This window comes from Odocoileus virginianus, chromosome 14 (genome assembly GCF_023699985.2).
Source record: "Odocoileus virginianus isolate 20LAN1187 ecotype Illinois chromosome 14, Ovbor_1.2, whole genome shotgun sequence".
Lineage (NCBI taxonomy): Eukaryota > Metazoa > Chordata > Mammalia > Artiodactyla > Cervidae > Odocoileus > Odocoileus virginianus.
In genome coordinates, this window is record NC_069687.1 from 12,956,580 (window position 1) to 12,973,477 (window position 16,898).

The following is a 16,898-nucleotide window of genomic DNA, read 5'->3' on the forward strand; positions in this document are numbered from 1 at the left end:
TTTTGGGGGGCTCCAAAATCACTGCAAGCCATGAAATTAAAAGACGCTTGCTCCTTGGAAGAAAAGCTATGACCAACCTAGATAGCATATTAAAAAACAGAGACATTACTTTGCCAACAAAGGTCTGTCTATTCAAGGCTATGGTTTTTCTAGTAGTCATGTGTGGATGTAAGAGTTGGACTACAAAGGAAGCTAAGCACTGAAGAATTGATGCTTTTGTACTGTGGTGTTGGAGAAGACTCTTGAGAGTCCCTTGGACTGCAAGGAGATCCAAACAGTCAATCTTAAAGGAAATCAGTCCTGAATATTCATTGGAAAGACCAAAGCTGAAGCTGAAACGCCAGTACATTGACCACCTGATGTGAAGAACCAACTCATTGGTAAAGACCCTGATGCTGGGAAAGGTTGAAGGCAGGAGGAGAAGTGGATGACAGAGGATGAGATGGTTGGATGGCATCACTGACACGATGGACATGACTTTGATTAGGCTCCAGGAGTGGGTGATGGACAGGGAAGCCTGACATGCCACAGTCCGTGGGGTCACAAAGAACTGGACACAGCTGAATGACTGAACTGACCCAGTTCAATCTGGGCTTCCATGGTAGCTCAGCTGGTAAAGAATCCGCCTGCAGTGTGGGAGGCCTGGGTTTGATCCCTTGGTTGGGAAGATCCCCTGGAGACAGGAATGTCTACCCACTCCAGCATTCTGGCCTGGAGAATTCCATGGGTAGAGGAGCCTGGCAGGCTATAGTCCATGGGGTTTCAAAGAGTCGGACATGACTGAGTGATTTTAAAAAGCAAACAAACAAAAAACCGCAGATCAACCTAGTACTCCACTAAGGGCCCCCTAATTCTTTTGCTTTGTTTTAATTGCATATCCATGCCCATTAAGATTTTGCTCTCACTCAACCTGCCCTTCGCTTTTCTTTGTGCCCTCAATGCTCTGCAAGCCCCTTGGCTTCCAATCTTTATCCCTCTTTCAGCATTGGTTTCATTGACTCTGGCCATCTGCCTGTGGGTCTTCTCCTTTATTTATTTTTTTTTCAGGGTCTTCTCCTTTAAACCATGAGCTCCTTGAAGGAAAAAATGGTGACTTTTGACTCTGTGTCTTTAAGGCATCAGGTGGGCTTGAGAAGAATACAAACAAGAGTGTAATAGTCCTGGCTCACAGGACTGGGTGACTACTTCAGATGTTTCTGAGCTAGCCATTGATAATTAGGGGACCCAGAACTAGGCTTCCAGTGGCTGTCCATGTACTGAAGGCAGCAAGCAGTAGCCCTGGTTGGCAGCTCAGAACTGCGGCCTGAATGGGGCTGCTAGTTACGCGACTGGAAATAAAGGCCATTGCGACTAATTCACGTGGCCTGTCTTTTCAGTTGTGGCAGATGATGTATAGCTTGGCTTCAGGGAGGGACCCTGGACTTGGAACCTGACGATGTATGTGTGGACCCAGCAAGCCATCTAACATCTCTGAACTCTAGCCTTCCACTGTGTTAAAAAAACAAACAAAACCAAACACAATTAAAAGTTGTTTGGGGCTATAAATAAGATCATGGATATACATGCAAGTAAATGTTATTCAATTTCAATGTGTAATGTAAGATAGTCGGGCAATCATAAGTCACATACCTCTGGGGTAGCCCTGCTCTCTATTCCGTATCTATTATTCTTTAATGCATGGTGGTGAGAAATGAATGCCAAAAAATGAAAGTAAAGTCAATCCAAGTCAGTAGGAGGGTTTTGATGATGATCACTTCCGGTTCAGCGGTCATCTTTTGTTGACTGAGAGTTAGGCTAGGGTAGTGTCTCAGACCTTTGCTTGTTCACCAAGAGTGAGGTTAGGGTAGCATGTCTCAGACCTTTGTTTTTTCACTAAGAGTGGGGCTAGGGATGCATATCTCAGACCACGTGTAGTTGCCCAGCCCCTGGGGAGCTTGTGGGAATGCAGTCTTTCATTTAGTCGCTCTTGGCTGGGACCTGAAATTCTACATTTCCAGCAAGTTCCCGGATGATGCGGATCCTGCTGGGTGGAGGACCACACTTTGAGTAGCAAGGAGCAGGGCAGTAGCCTGGGATTCACTTACTCAAATACTCTGGTTTTCTCTCAAGATCTACATGCAGGGTTTTCCCAAGGCTAGCAGCTCTAACTTCTCTTTCCATTTTTTGCTAAGAATTCATTTTCTTCAGGTCAGAATTCACAGTGAAGAATCTTCTCAGGGCAGCCCAAACAGGATGGAGACAGTAAGATAGAGGGAAACTACTGCTTTGATGAACCGTTTCTTCAACCAATAAATGTGCTGACCCAGGGGCTTTGTCCCCAGACTTTAACCTGCATATTTCCAGTCTACCACTACAGATCAATCTAGGACTCATCTAGTTAGTTGCTCAGTCGTGTCTGACTCCTTGTGACTCTAAAGGGAAGCCCACCATGGGATTTCTCCGGGCAAGAACACTGGAGTGGGTTGCCATGCCCTCCTCCAGGGGATCCTCCCGACCCAGGGATTGAACCTGTGTCTCTTGCGTCTCCTGCACTTTGCTCTGATTCCACCTACCCTACTTCTCTTTTCTTTGTGCTCTCAATCCTCTACAAGCCCCATGGCTTCCAGTCTTTACCTCTGTTTTAGCACTGGTTTCATTGAATCCAGCCATCCTCTTGTGGGTCTTCTCCTTTACACCATGAGCTCCTTGAAGACAAAATGGTGACTTTTAACTCTGTGTCTTTGAGGGCTTTGACAATGTCTGACATGAGAGACATCTTCAGATCTAGCAAATGACTGGTTTGTTGGAACAAATGACCAATTTGTTTAAACAAACACCCTTTTGCTAATCCTCATTTATTCCTCTTAACAACTCCATGAATTTTTGCTGTCTCTCCTCTTCATAGACCTGGTAATGGGAGCTTAGAAATGTTAAGTGACATACCTAAGCCTCACCCAGTTAGCAAGTGATGGAATTGAGTCTGGGTGAAGGTGTGTCTGGCTCGCTGGTCCGATTTCTTTCTCACCACTTTGGAACGACTGAATGAATAAATGCATCCAGGGTGAGTTTTGTTTACCATGACCTGCAGAGCGTAGGTGGTTAATCACAGCTTTGGCCAGACGTGTCAACATTCAGAGTGATGGCTTCCAAGCGCTCGTCCTTGGGCCAGTACCAGGTCAGGACCAAAGATTCACCAGTCTTTGATAGGAGGAAAATATGAGCATAAAATTAAATTTACATAACTAAAGAACTGCCTTCATGATGAGACCATGTCAATTCTTTTCTGATATTCAAGTGACCTTCTTTTCACAAGATAATGGCAAGAATAATCATTATTTATTACTATATTTTAACATTATTACCAGGAAAATTAGACAAACCCCACTGAGTTGAAAATCTTACTTCTTAAAAGTGTACCAACACTTAAAGTAGGACTTCTGTGAAGTCCCCAAATCTGGGAATGACTGCTCTAGAGAAAGTTAATAAACGACAGGCAACAGAGTCTCTATTTGAGGTTAAAAAGGCAGGTGCCGTTAATGGATGACTTTGAGATTGGAATAAAATTTCCTGCTCATAAATATCCTTTTTTTCCACTTTGCCTTGCTGACTCTGAGCAGCTGTTGATAGTAAGACCACAAATCCATGAAAGGAACATCTCTTTAATTTGGGCAAAATGGTGGCAGGTTTTCTCTTGTAAAGAGTTCTGCTTGAAGGGCCACTCTTTCAGGTGCTTGGAGAGCATACATTCCTAAAGACTGAAAGTCACGCTACCAGAATTTCTAACTGGGAACATGGTGAGTGAGGGGTGAGGAGAGGGGGGAAATAGGGCCCTGACCAGGAAGACCAGGGACATTTGGTTGAAGGATCAGGGCTAGAGAGAAGAAGTATTAAATAATGGGCACACCCAGAAAAATATTGAACAAATATCCAGAAGACAGAAGTATGGGAAGGTCAGATTTTACTTTTTATTCTGTTTCAAAGCAAAATCCCCAATCAAAATAAACACAGCCACCAAAAGTCCCATAATATCATCAGGAACAGGCCACTTTCTGCATGGAAGTGTCAGATGAGCTGAGGGAATTCTTCCAGTTTCTCTAGTTCAGAGAGAAGAATCCGGCAGGATCTCTTTCTCATTGTGCTCATATCATCGTCTGGTGATTGAAATGACTGACAGGATAAGTACAGGTAATTATTACATCTTTTCCTTACATTTCACAACATTCAGCCCTACCTAACAGAATTGATCTGGTACCCACAAGTATGAAAAGAACATCCATGTATAGAGCAGTGAATCACAAAATAAAAAAAGAGCTGGGCAGGCCCCACAACTCTAGGAAAAGCTTGATGTATAGGGGACCTCATTTTTATTGTCTCCTTGGTGAGTCATGAATCATAGCACCCAATAAACTCTTGGTACACTTTTCAGATGAACAGAATTCACCATCCTGATAGTAACATGATCCTTCATTGCTAAGTAGCTCAAAAGTTAAAAAGTCATCTTTGTAAGGTAGCAGACATCAGAGCAACATCAGACTGTATATGATTAGAACAATAAGCTATCTTGCTGTAGAATGGGTTTATTACATCTATTGTGTAACTGTATTTTTTTTTTTTCTGATCCAGCTACTGTAGACATTAGTAATGACAGAGAATCAAATCTGGTGTTATTTCACATCTGTAAATTTTTCAGTAATTATAAGGAGTCAAGGATTTCTGGCTAGTGAAGGAGAGAATGGTCCAGGAATATTCCTTCACTATGAGAGAGCTACTTCACTGTGGCTCAGTGGTAAAGAATCTGCCTGCTACAGCAGGAGACATGGGTTAGATCCCTGGGTTAGGGAGATCCCCTGGAGAAGGAAATGGCAACGCACTCCAGTATTCTTGTCTGGGAAATTCCATGGACAGAGGAGCCTGGCAGTCTATAGTCCCTGGGGTTGCAAAAGAATCAGACACGACTTAGTGATTAGATAACAATGAGAGACCTGACCCCACTATTGAGCCTAAATGTGTACGTCTTGGTTGATTTGTGGGTAAGTGTGGGATTGAAGTGTTCACAGATTTTGCTTGTGAGTGGATCTTTCCATTGAATACACCACGCCAATGACATAAAGTGTCTTTTTCCCAGGAAAGTGTCTGAGATATGGTGATGTGATGGCAAGGAAGATAGAACCTCTACTCTTATGCAAACTAGATGGGAATGTAAGATGCTTTTGTACCTGAAGATGGAAAACAACGTGTGGAGGGAGATACGGAGGAAGTGAGAAGGGCAAGTTTCTCCGAGTAAGGTCTTGGAGGCAGCTTCATGGCATGTGTGGTATTTCCATTGAGCCTTTGGGGATGGGGTCTAGGAAGCCGATTGGTTAACACTGACTATCTTGGTAAAGATTAGGGCACATCAAGATGTGAGGAGTACATTCCTGAACTGTGAAGTAGCATGGAAGTCCTGGCTTTTTCCATGGGGTCATGTGGGCAGGTGAGACATAGGGATCCTCGTGATAACACCGGAGAGACAGGTTGAAGACAAGGTGGTGGTGGGAGCTTTGACATCCAGACCAAAGAGTTTGACTTTTGTTCTATACGTGACTATTGCAGACAGATTCTCTTATTTGCTTACCCAGTAGCTATGACTTGCTTGCTTTTTTTTCCTTTTGCTAACAGAGCCACAATGATCATAAACTTCCCATTTTATAGACAATCAGTGTCTGTAAATGGTTTTGTGGGTGTTTGATCAGAGGAATAATGCTTGAGTTGATTTGTCCTTTATACAGACAACCCTGGTCGGGGTGGCGGGGGCGGGGGAGGGGCGGTGATGGGTGGAGAGAGAAAACCTTGACCAGCCAAAAAGATAAAAATGAAGGCCATGGACCACAGCAGACACACCCAGAAACCTTCTAGAATCTAAAAGCATACAAAAATCACCTCCAAAAGAGTAGAAAGGGAACAACTTCCTGGCCACTCTGGAATGATAAGAACACATTTATTTTAATTCGGTCCTCTCTAAGGGACAGCATAAACCACCACGGAACTCTAAGATCCGTACTAACCAAGGGGAGAGGCCACCAGAAGCCTCTCGCCATGTGCTTTGCCCCGTGCTCTTGGCAGAAGCTGTAACTGTGTTACACAGAAAGGGCCTGTGCTGTGCTGAATTGTGTATCTACCAAAAGATATGCTCAATGCCCCTGGTGCCTGCAAATGTAACTTTATTTGGAAATAGAGTCTTCGTAGATGTAATCAAATGAAGATGAGGTTTAAAGAAAGTAAATGCTAAGACTTCTCATTACATGGAAAAAAGCTGTGTTTTTCGTCTTTTGTATCTATCTGAGATGAAAGATGTTAACCAAATTAATAGTAGTAATTATTTCACAATATATGTAAGTCATCACGCTGGACATGTTCAACTTACAGTGCTGTGTGTCAGTGATATCTCAATAAAACTGGAAAAAAGGTTAAGATGAAGTCACACTGGATTGAAAGACATTTAAAATGTGTCTCATAAGCAGCATATAGATTGCTTGTCATTCAGCATGACAATCTGCATCTTATCATCACAGTGATTGGTCTAGGTGCTAGCTTCATGAGATTGTCATAACAAATCAACGCAAACTAAATGACTTCACTGAAACTTATTCTCTCAAAGGCATGGATGCTAGAAGTTCAAAATCAAGTGTCAGCAGGACCAGGCTTTCTTAAAAGGCTCTAAGAAAGAATATGTCTTCGCCTGTTGTATGTTCTGAGGGTTGCAATAATTCTTGGTTTTCCTTGGCTTGTGGCAGAATAATGCCAATCTTTGCTCCATTGACCTTTTTGTACAAAAAAACAAAACAAAATCCTAAACCCAAGCCCTGTATCTGGGTCCAAATCTCCCCTTCTTCTAAGGACACCAGTCTTTGGATTTAAGGCCCATCCTAATCCAGTGTGGGCTTCCCTGGTTGCCCAGATGGTAGAGAGTCTGCCTGCAAGGCAGGAGACTGGGGTTCAATCTCTGAGTCACGAAGATCCCCTGGGTAAGGGAATGGTAACCCATTCCAGTATTCTTGTCTGGATAATCCCATGGATAGAGGAGCCTGGTGGGCTACAGGCCATGGGATCAAAAAGAGTGGAACATGACTGATGTGACTTAGCACACACACACACCAGTTACACAGACATTTTATAAAGACAGAGGGGGAAAAACTTGCAGCTTTACTACTTAATTTCATGACCCTCAATGCTTGGCAGAAAGGTATTAGTGCCAAAAAAAAGGAAGAAAGGGATCAGGATACTTAGGATTTGAGGGGCTCAAGAAATACACAAACCAAGACAAGATCAGAATTATAAATGCAAAGATTGATTTGGGGGGACGGTGGTTAAGAAACCATAGCAGTGTGAACCGTGGAGCCAGTGTGGATGATGACCACAGATTGGAGTCAGAGTCCAGACCCCAGGAAGCCTCACATCTCTCCCTCATAGCAGGTGAGAGGTGAGATTGTAAAAAGAAAAATGAGATAAGGAGTTGGCTAATGGAAAATTCCAAGAGGCCTTGGGCACAGAGGTTAAGAGTGTGGACTTCGGAGTCACACTGTCTAAATTTGAATCCACTTGTCTGTGTAACCGCAGGCACAGAACCTAACTTCTCTGTGCCTCCTCCTCCAAGTCCTGAGGCGTAAACAAATTCATAAGATTCCTGGTGCTTGCTATTTCTAGGAAGAAGCATGTCAGGTATCTAGTGGTTGGTGTCCAGGCAATAGCAGGTATCAGCAAAGGTCAGGGCAAGACAGAGGGTGCCTGGTTAGGGACAGGCCTCCAGGTCCTCTTCAGAGCATGAGAGAGCTCCAAGGCAGGTGGCCTCTGGAGGGCCCGGGGCAAAGAGTGAGAAACCGGAGTGGGAAACAGCAGCTCTCCTTTCTCAGACTCAGCGTAACCTCCATCATCAACTTTGTCCATCTTTTAAGCTTAATGACCTTTTTCTGATGATGAAGGTTCTACATTGCAGTGTTATTTGTAGTAGATACAGACTGGAAACAGCCTAAAAGTCTGTCAGTAAGGGAATAGATTAATGGTGGTATATTTGATTAATACTCTACAGCAGGCTTCCCAGGTGGCTTGGTGGTAATGAGCTAATGCAGGAGACGCAAGAGACACAGGTTGGATCCTTGGGTCAGGAAGAGCCCCCTGGAGGAGGAAATGGCAACCCACTCCAGTATTCTTGTCTGGAAAATTTCCATGGACAGAGTAGCCTGGCAGGCTGCAGTCCAGGGGTTGCAAAGAGTTGGATGTGACTGAGCACGAACACATGGGTGCACCGCAGCAGTTAAAGTAAATGAATTAGTTCAGTACATAGCAGCCTGAATGGCTCTTGAAAATCTAATGATAGTGAAAAAAGTGACAGCGTGATCGAGTTTATGTAAACAAATTATATGATGTTTATGAAAGCTCAATGTATAGAAAAGTATGCAATCAGAAATGAGATGGAGGCATTCTCAAGAAGAGAGGGGTCTGGACTAGGAGCAAAGTACGCTCCAACTTCATCTAGAACATCTGTTGCTGGTGTTCAGTTGCTAAGTTGTGTCTGACTCTTCGTGACCCCATGGACTATAGCATGCTAGGCTCCTCTGTCCTCTACTATCTCCCAGAGTTTGCTCAAATTCATGTCCACTGAGCCACTGATGCCATCCAACCGGCTTGTCCTCTGTCATCCCCGTCTCCTCCTGCCTTCAATCTTTCCCAGCGTCAGGGTCTTTTCTAATGAGTCGGCTCTTTGCATCAGGTGGCCAAAGTATGCTGAGCTTCAGCTTTAGCATCAGTCCTTCAGGTGAATATTCAGGATTGATTTCCTTTAGGATTGACTGGTTTTATCTCCTTGCTCTCAAGAGTCTTCTCCAGAACCACAGTTCGAAAACATCAATTCTTTGGCACTCACCCTACTTTATGGTCCAGCTCTCACATCTGTACGCGATTACTGGAAAAACCATAGCTTTGACTAGACGAACTTTGTCAGCAAAGTGATGCCTCTACTTTTAATATGCTGTCTCGTTGTTGTTCAGTTGCTCACTCGTATCTGACTCTTCACGCTGTATAGGTTTGTCATAGCTTTCCTTCCAAGGAACAGCCTATTACATCATTAAATTTTTGAAGCAAAAACAAAAGTTAATTTTGGGTGGAGGGTCCATTACTTTCCTGTACTTTCTTCTATTTTTAAAAATGTTTCCTGCTCATTGTAGAAAATAAAGTATAGGAAAAGCAAGTAACTAGCATGTAGATATTATCACTGTTATCATTTTGTCCTATGACTATGTGTATGTAGATGTGTATTTAAAATTATACTGTCTGTATATACAGTTTTGTAAGATGTTTTTTAAACTTCATGGATTATATTTTCCTATGTCATCAAATGTTCTTTAAAGATATGATTTTCAATGACTGCAGAATAGTTCATCTTTTGTATATGCTATAATTATTCCATCATTTTCCCATGACTGGATCTATAAACCATTATAAACTATTGGGTTAGGCAAAATTTTCATTCGTGTTTTTCTGTAACATCCTGCAGAAAAACTCAAGTGAAAATTTTAGGTTTTTGGCCATACTGATCAGTATGGCTTTTTGGCTCTGTAAATAATGAGACTTTATTATGTAAAAATTATTGTATAATTAATTACATAATTATATACAACCTACATAATTAATTGATAATATAATTAATATGTAATTAGTGTAATTATTATATAATTGTATATTTCTGATTATTCCATTAAGATACGATTCTAGGAATAGAATTACGGGTTCAAGATGCATGGGCATTTTTAAACTTATTGATAAGTAAATTCCATGGACTATAGCTCACCAGGCTCCTCTGTCCATGGAATTCTCCAGGCAAGAATACTGGACTGGGTTGTCATTCTCTTCTCCAGGGGATCTTCCCGACTGAGGGACTGAAGCTGGGTCTTCTGCATTGCGGGCAGATTCTTTACCATCTGAGCCCTAGGGAGGCCCATTAATGCAGATTGACAAATTAGTTTCCAAAAGACAGGAACAGTTGACACTCCCTCCAGTTCTATATGAGGCAGCTGCTGATCTTGAAGTGAAAGAAAGTGAAGTTGCTCAGTTGTGTCTGACTCTTTGCGACCCCATGGACTGTAGCCCACCAGGCTCCTCTATTCATGGGATTCTCCAGGCAAGAGTACTGGAGTGGGTTGCCATTTCCTTCTCCAGGGGATCTTCCCGGCTCAGGGATCAAACCCGGGTCTCCCACATCGTAGGCAGATGCTTTTACCGTCTGAGCCACCAGAGAATGCAGATCTTAAAGTTCCATAAATTGGATAAAACTCCTAACCCACTCCACCTCCACTGCAAATTTGATTTTCCTGGTCCTGCAGTCATATTTTCTTTTGGATTTCCTCTAGCAGTGGTTTCAAGCTCAGGAAGAGAGTGGCCTCTGGCTGGAAGACAGGCGTGGTGGGCGATTCCCCTAATATTTGCTCCCGTGGGAGGCTCTCTGAGCCAACCTCCTCCCTCCGAGGAGCTCAGTCACTTCCAGGCATTGGGGTGAAGGCCAGTCTTATTACTGCTCAGCACCTCCTACTCTGTGGCTGACACCTACGCTGTGGCCTGCCTTCAGAGGAAAGATAACCTGTTATTTTGTACTTGTTGCTGTCTTATAGCAATAGGAAGCCAGTGATGCTGTTCTCAGCAAAAACACAGATTCATCCTAAGAGGCTGTCCTTTTTGAAATGGGATAATCCTGCCCCGGTGTTCCCTGACTGGCAAGAATTTCTTCCATATAGGAACATCTGTCTGTATCTGAAATTAATTCTAGTCACGGGGTTACTGATGAGTATCAGAAGGTTCAGTAGAAGAATTAATGGTTTAATCCTGGCCTATCAATCGATAGGTAACATATACTTATTGGGCTTTCCCTGGTGGCTCAACAATAAAGAATCTGCCTGCTGATGGAGGAGACATGGGTCCCATCCCTGGGTTGGGAAGGTCCCCTGGAGAAGAAAATTGGCAACCCACTCCAGTATTGTTTCCATGGGAAATCCTGTGGAAACAGGAGCCTGGTGGTCTGCAGTTCATGGGGTCACAGGATCAAACCAAACAACAAAACAACAAACTTATGTTTGTTACAGATCATGTATTTACTTCTAGGATATCTGTAGAGATAAGCCACAACTATTATGAAAGAGCCTCTCACCTTGTGATACTGTGTTGCTCTTAAACCTACATTGACATAAAACAAATTATTTGCACATTTCACTGTCATCATACAATTTCAGATATTTTAAAATTAAAAAAAAAATAGCTGACTCCTATTGCTCTTTGGATAAATAGACACAGCCTCACCATGACCCTCAAGCCTGTCTGGTTTCACTGTGGGCAAACTCCCCTCTTCAAAACCTCTTTCACCTTCTTCCCCAATGTCAAACTCAACATTCTCCCTCTGACCTCAGGGCCTTTGCACGTGCAGTTTCCACAGTATGGGCTAGTCTGCTTCCTCCTGCATTGTTCCAGACCCAGCAGATCTCTCCCCAGGGCACTCCTTTGCCAGTCTTAGTAGAATATTTTAGATGAGCTCAAAAAAAAAAAAAATCTTCAGGAAAGGCTGTCCCTCAGACCCGAGACTATGTCTGGACCCTCTGATTAATGTTATCATAACGTGGTGTGTTTTTGCTTGTGATGATTTGTAGTTTGCCATTCAATGTTTGCCAATGTCTTTGCTGTTTGAAGGCTGTCTCTCTCGTTGCTCTTCTATGTTCCACGGGCAAAGAGGCTGCTTTTCTTACCATCAGAAGCATGCTGGCCCACAAAATGTGGGGCAGACAGTGCTGAGTCACCGCTTGTCAAATAAATACATGGGTACCGACTAGTATGGCTGACGGCTTGGTTGGGTTAGTGCGCTGGCTGAGCATCCTTGCGTGCAATCTCCTCATAAGGCAATTAACTATTTCTCAAGCCACAGAAGAGTGTCATTCAGAGTGGAGCCTTTAAGACAGCTGGGCAGGTTTTCTTACCTGCTTTCTTATCTACTCGTGGTGGGAAATTGTTACTTCGTCTGCCTCTCATTTAAAAACAAAGACAGAGTCTTCGCTTTTCCTCCATCCTGAGACATCAACATCATCATCATCATTTTTTTTAGAAAGCAAGCTTTTTTAAATTTACTTTTTAGTTGGAGGGAAATTTCTATGCAATGTTGTGTTGGCTTCTGCCACACAGCAATGCAAATAAGCCATAATTTTACAGATACCCCCTCCCTCCTCAGCCTTCCTCCCCTTCCCCCATCTCCCGTCCTTCTAGTTCATCACAGAGTGCCAGTTTGGGCTCCCTGTGTTATATAGCAACTTCTAACTAGCTATCGGTTTGATACATGGCAATGTATATATGCTAAGACATCATTATTAAATGACATAATGTAATAGTAACTTTTCAGAAGGAAAAACCAAATATATCCCCCAAAATATTGCTCCCACATTAAATTTATATATATTGATTGTAAAACACCCAATCCTGGATGTGTTAACATGTTATAAAAAGGTGAACATCTTTGAATTTAGACAAAATTGGCAGTCCTACCACAAAGGCTGGTTATGAATATTAAAACAGATGAAGGCATGTAAAGTGTATTGTTAAGTGTCTGGGACACAGTGTTCAATAAAATGATACTTATTAGTAAGCTTATTACTATTATTCCTATCATTTTACTTTGAGAAGGTTAACTTGAGTTTATCCTGTGGGTTGTAGATTCCCAGTGACATTAAAGGGCCCGTGTTCTTTTTGGGAGGAAAAAATTTTCCTCCACCCTTCTAGCTTCTTCTGACTGCTTTAAGAACTAAATTAACAGGAGACAGATTAACAGGAGAAAATCAAACAAATGTTTAATAACAGATATTCATGGGACAAACCTAGGAAAAGTGAGTAAGTCACCTAAATGGCTAAATCCCTCACCTTAAATGCCATTCTCAGCTAAAGACAAAAGAGGCTGTTGAGGGTGCGTACAGCCTGTTACAAGAGGTGACTAGGAGAAGTGCAGTAAGCAAGGGTAAGGGTGCTGTGCAGATTTACTTCTGTAGAGACGTGTTCATCCTTCTTCTCCTGGTCCAGGGAGGGAGACACCTTTCCAAGTGGAGAATTCCCTTATAAATGTAAATAGTTCTTACAAAAGGGTGACTTCTACTTGATTTTCAGAGTTTTCCCCCTTGTCTGCTGTTTCTTAGAAAATGTGCTCAGTCGATCAGCCCTGTCCCACTCTTTGCGACCCCATGGACGGTAGCCTGCCCTCCAGGCTCCTCTCTCCATGGGATTTTTTCCAGGCACAAATACTGGAGTGGGTTGCCATATCCTCCTCCAGGAGATCTTCCCCACCCATGGATCAAACCTGCACCCTGCACTGGCAGTCGGATTCTTTACCAGTAGCACCACCTTAACCAGCTTAAGATAGTTAATGTGCCCAAGAGACATATTTAAGGGTGTCAAAATTCTGCTCCCCTCCACCTTGCATGTCTGGGTGAACGCAATCTCCCCTCAGTACTCAGGCCTCAGTTAGCTCAGTGACACAGAGGAGCTAGGCATCACGGTGGAGGTCCCGGAGCAACCTGAGCCGTGACTCCAAGCTGTTTGGACCCCGCCTCCGGTGTGATCGTGAATGAAGGGAAAGAAGCCCGGAGGGTGTCTGTAGCGCTCCTCGGACAGTCAGCACTCCCGTCTCCAGCTCCTTTTCTAAAGAAAAGCCCCCGTTTGGTGGGCCAGGATGTTCATGCTGTCTTCTCCGTGTTTTCACAAAGTAACACGGGAGTGTATTTATTCCGAGAGATCTCCGTTGGGCATTTCCGGTCCCACTGCCGCCCCCTGGCCCAGACTTCCGGGGCTCGCCCCCAGGCAAGTCACTTCCCACCCCCCTGCACACTTTCCTGCCTGCAACCCGCCCAGTTTAATTCAATTCAGTACAAACAAGCGCCTGCTGTCCTTGGAGTCATCTCACCTAAGGCGGGCCCCCTTCTCACTCCCCTTCCCCGTCTGGCTGAAAAAGCTCACCGTCTTGGGAAACATAATTCTTATTCACATGGAGGGAATGGTCACTGCCCTTGGTTAGTCTGGTGTGTGAAGCTTTCCCAGGTCAGAGCCCACTCGAACTTCCCAGACTTTCTTCTGCTTTCCCCTGCTCTGTTCCTGACTCCCTGCCTTTCCATCTCTCACTCTCTTCTGCTCTCTGGAATAATCTCCTTCACTCTAATCTTCCTTAGCACCGTCGGAGCTTGTCCTGCGGCGCTGGATTCTACGTTTCTAGCTTGGGGTGTAGTCAGACATGCACACGGCTGGTGACTCTTATAGCTGATAAACTCCTTGAAAGCAGAAAATCCACCTCACCTCTCTTTATATTGTAGTTTTTAGCTACAGTACATGGAGAAATGAGTACAGGAGCTTTTGGTTTCTGAAACATCAAAAGGAACAGTAACTAAGTATCCTTTACCTCTCGCAGAAATTAAATATGCAAAAAAGAAAAAAAGGGTGCCCAGTGGAGGGATCTTTGTTGAGCAAGTCATTTCTTCTTCTGTGTGTTTTCCCTTTGAACTCATTTAACAGTGCAAAGGGGCTTTTCTTTTTTCTGATGGGCAGAGCAGAGAGGTAAATGCTGACAGATGATGCTATTTTGGGCTTTCCCGGTGGCACTAGATGCAAAGAATTCGACTTCCAGTGCAGGAGGCGCAAGAGACTTGGGTTTGATCCCTGGGTGGGTAGATCCCCTGGAGAAGGAAATGACAACCCACTCCACTATTCTTGCCTGGAGAATTCCATGAACAGAGGAGCCTGGTGGGCTGTAGTCCATGAGGTCACAAAGAGTTGGACACGGCTGAGCGACTGATACAACTACACTGATGCTATTTTAGCTATGTGTTCATTCATGCATGGATCCCATGCTCAGAAGGCAGCCAGTATACTTTAAATTAACACCAGTGCTTTACTGTATGAAGGGTGGGTTGAATTCGGATGTGTTACTGAGCCAAACCTGGGTCTGCTTGCCCTCCTGTAGCAATCAAACCAATCTGCTGACACCGGCTTGTGATGAAGGAGAGGGCGGTATTTATTATAAGGCTCCAGACAAGGAGTCTAGGCAGCATGAATGCTCAAAAACTTGAACTCTCTGATGGGTTTCAGGAAAACGTTTTTAAAGGCCAGGTGAGGGACAAGGTCACTGGGTGTGTGATCAGCTCGTGCACAATTCTTTGATTGGTTGATGATGAGGTAATAGGACCATGTCACAGGAGTTAACATTATCAGTCCTTGGGCTCCAGTAGGTCTGGGGGCTATGTGCTCATGGTCATTAAGTGGTTAACTTTTTCCATTTGGTGGGAGTTTTGGCATCTGCAAAAGGACTCGGGCAATTTGCATCAGATACTGTTATCTAGGTAATTCAAAGGGGAGTTAAGGCAGAGGACATGGGGGGATGGGTCTGTCCTTGGAAGTTTCCCTAGGAGGATGGGATCAGCTGGGCAGGGTCCTGGATTTAGCGCACAGCCAGGCAGGGTTCTGCCTCCCCTGTGCCCAGTCGCTTCAGTTGTGTCCGACTCTTTGTGACCACAAGGACCTTTAGCCCAACCGGCTCCTCTGGCCATGGGATTTCCCAGGCAAGAATACTAGAGTGGGTTGCCATGTCCTCCTCCAGGGGTCTTCCTGACCCAGGGATCCAACCAGCATCTCTTATATCTCCTGCACTGGCAGGTATGTTCTTTAGCACTAGTGCCCTCTGAAAAGCGGCTCCCACCCTGCCCCCACCAGAGATGGAAGGCTTCACAAATTTGCGTGTCGTCCTTGCACAGGGGCCATGCTAATCTTCCCTGCATCATTCCAGTGTTAGTGTCTGTGCAGCTGAAGCAAAAACTCTGTCTCCCCACAGCTGTGCTCTTCTCAGCCGCAGTTCCTGAGGGGAAAGAGTAGTCGCTGAACATTCTCATCTTTCAGAGCTAAGCTGACTCTACCTACTTTTAAGGAAATGGGTGTCACAGACAATTTTTCATAGCAATGACACTGTGATACCTGCAAGTGGAAGTTCTTGGCATTTTAGGGCTCCTGAACAAAAGAGTTGTGTAAGCAACATAGCCTCTTGGGTTTTCCTTGTTATGTGGAAACTCCGGCTCCGTGGAGTTTTAGGTGTTCCCTTGAATGTAATGACTTATTGCACATGTCTACTGAAACCAAATGCACAACCGAAGAGCAGTTTCAGTTTTGTTTGGGGACCTGACTAAGGACAATGGCCCAGGAGATAGCCTCTCAGATAGCTCTGAGAAACTGCTCCAAAGAAGTGGGAAGAGCCAGTATATACATACATACATATGTATTTGGGGGGGGGGGCTCTGGGAAATACATTTAGTCAAGCATAAAAATATTACTGTTAGTCACAAGGGCTTCCCTGGTGGCTCGGTGGTAAAGAATCTGCCTGCAATGCTGGAGACGCAGGAGACGCAGGAGACCTGGGTTTGAACCCTGGGTCAGGAAGATCCCCCTAGAGGAGAAAATGGCAACCCACTCCAGTGTTCTTGCCTGGAGAATCCCACGGAGAGAGGAGCTGGGTGAGCTACAGTCCATACGGTCACAAAGAGTCGGAGACGACTAAAGGGACTGAGCATGCAAGCTAGTCACAAAGAACAGAATCTCATTTAATGATTTTTGTGCTTTTCTCTGTGTGGGAGAATGCAAGAACCTGGACCTGAGGTCTCCTTAGATATGCATCTTCACTAGCTAGGGGCCCATTTATCCAAAGCACAAAATGCTCCCTCCTTTTTATTCCCCCCATTTTGAATTCCACTCAGGGTGCAGTGTCCTTGGTGTTACAATGAGTTGGGACTTAACCATTTGTATAAGGGAATGATGATCGATACTCTTTGTTCTTCCTGTTTACACATGTTTTAAAATTGTGCATGGGATATAGTTACTAAACCCAATCTCTT

The 16,898-nt window shown here is 44.1% G+C and overlaps 1 non-coding gene across 1 annotated transcript; it reads right to left on the minus strand.

The window, feature by feature from the left end:
• Positions 1 to 15,725: 15,725 nt before the first annotated feature.
• On the minus strand, positions 15,726 to 15,828 carry LOC139038345 (U6 spliceosomal RNA). Its single transcript, XR_011491336.1, has one exon. It is a non-coding gene; the product is annotated as a U6 spliceosomal RNA (small nuclear RNA).
• Between the last annotated feature and the right edge of the window lie 1,070 nt (positions 15,829 to 16,898).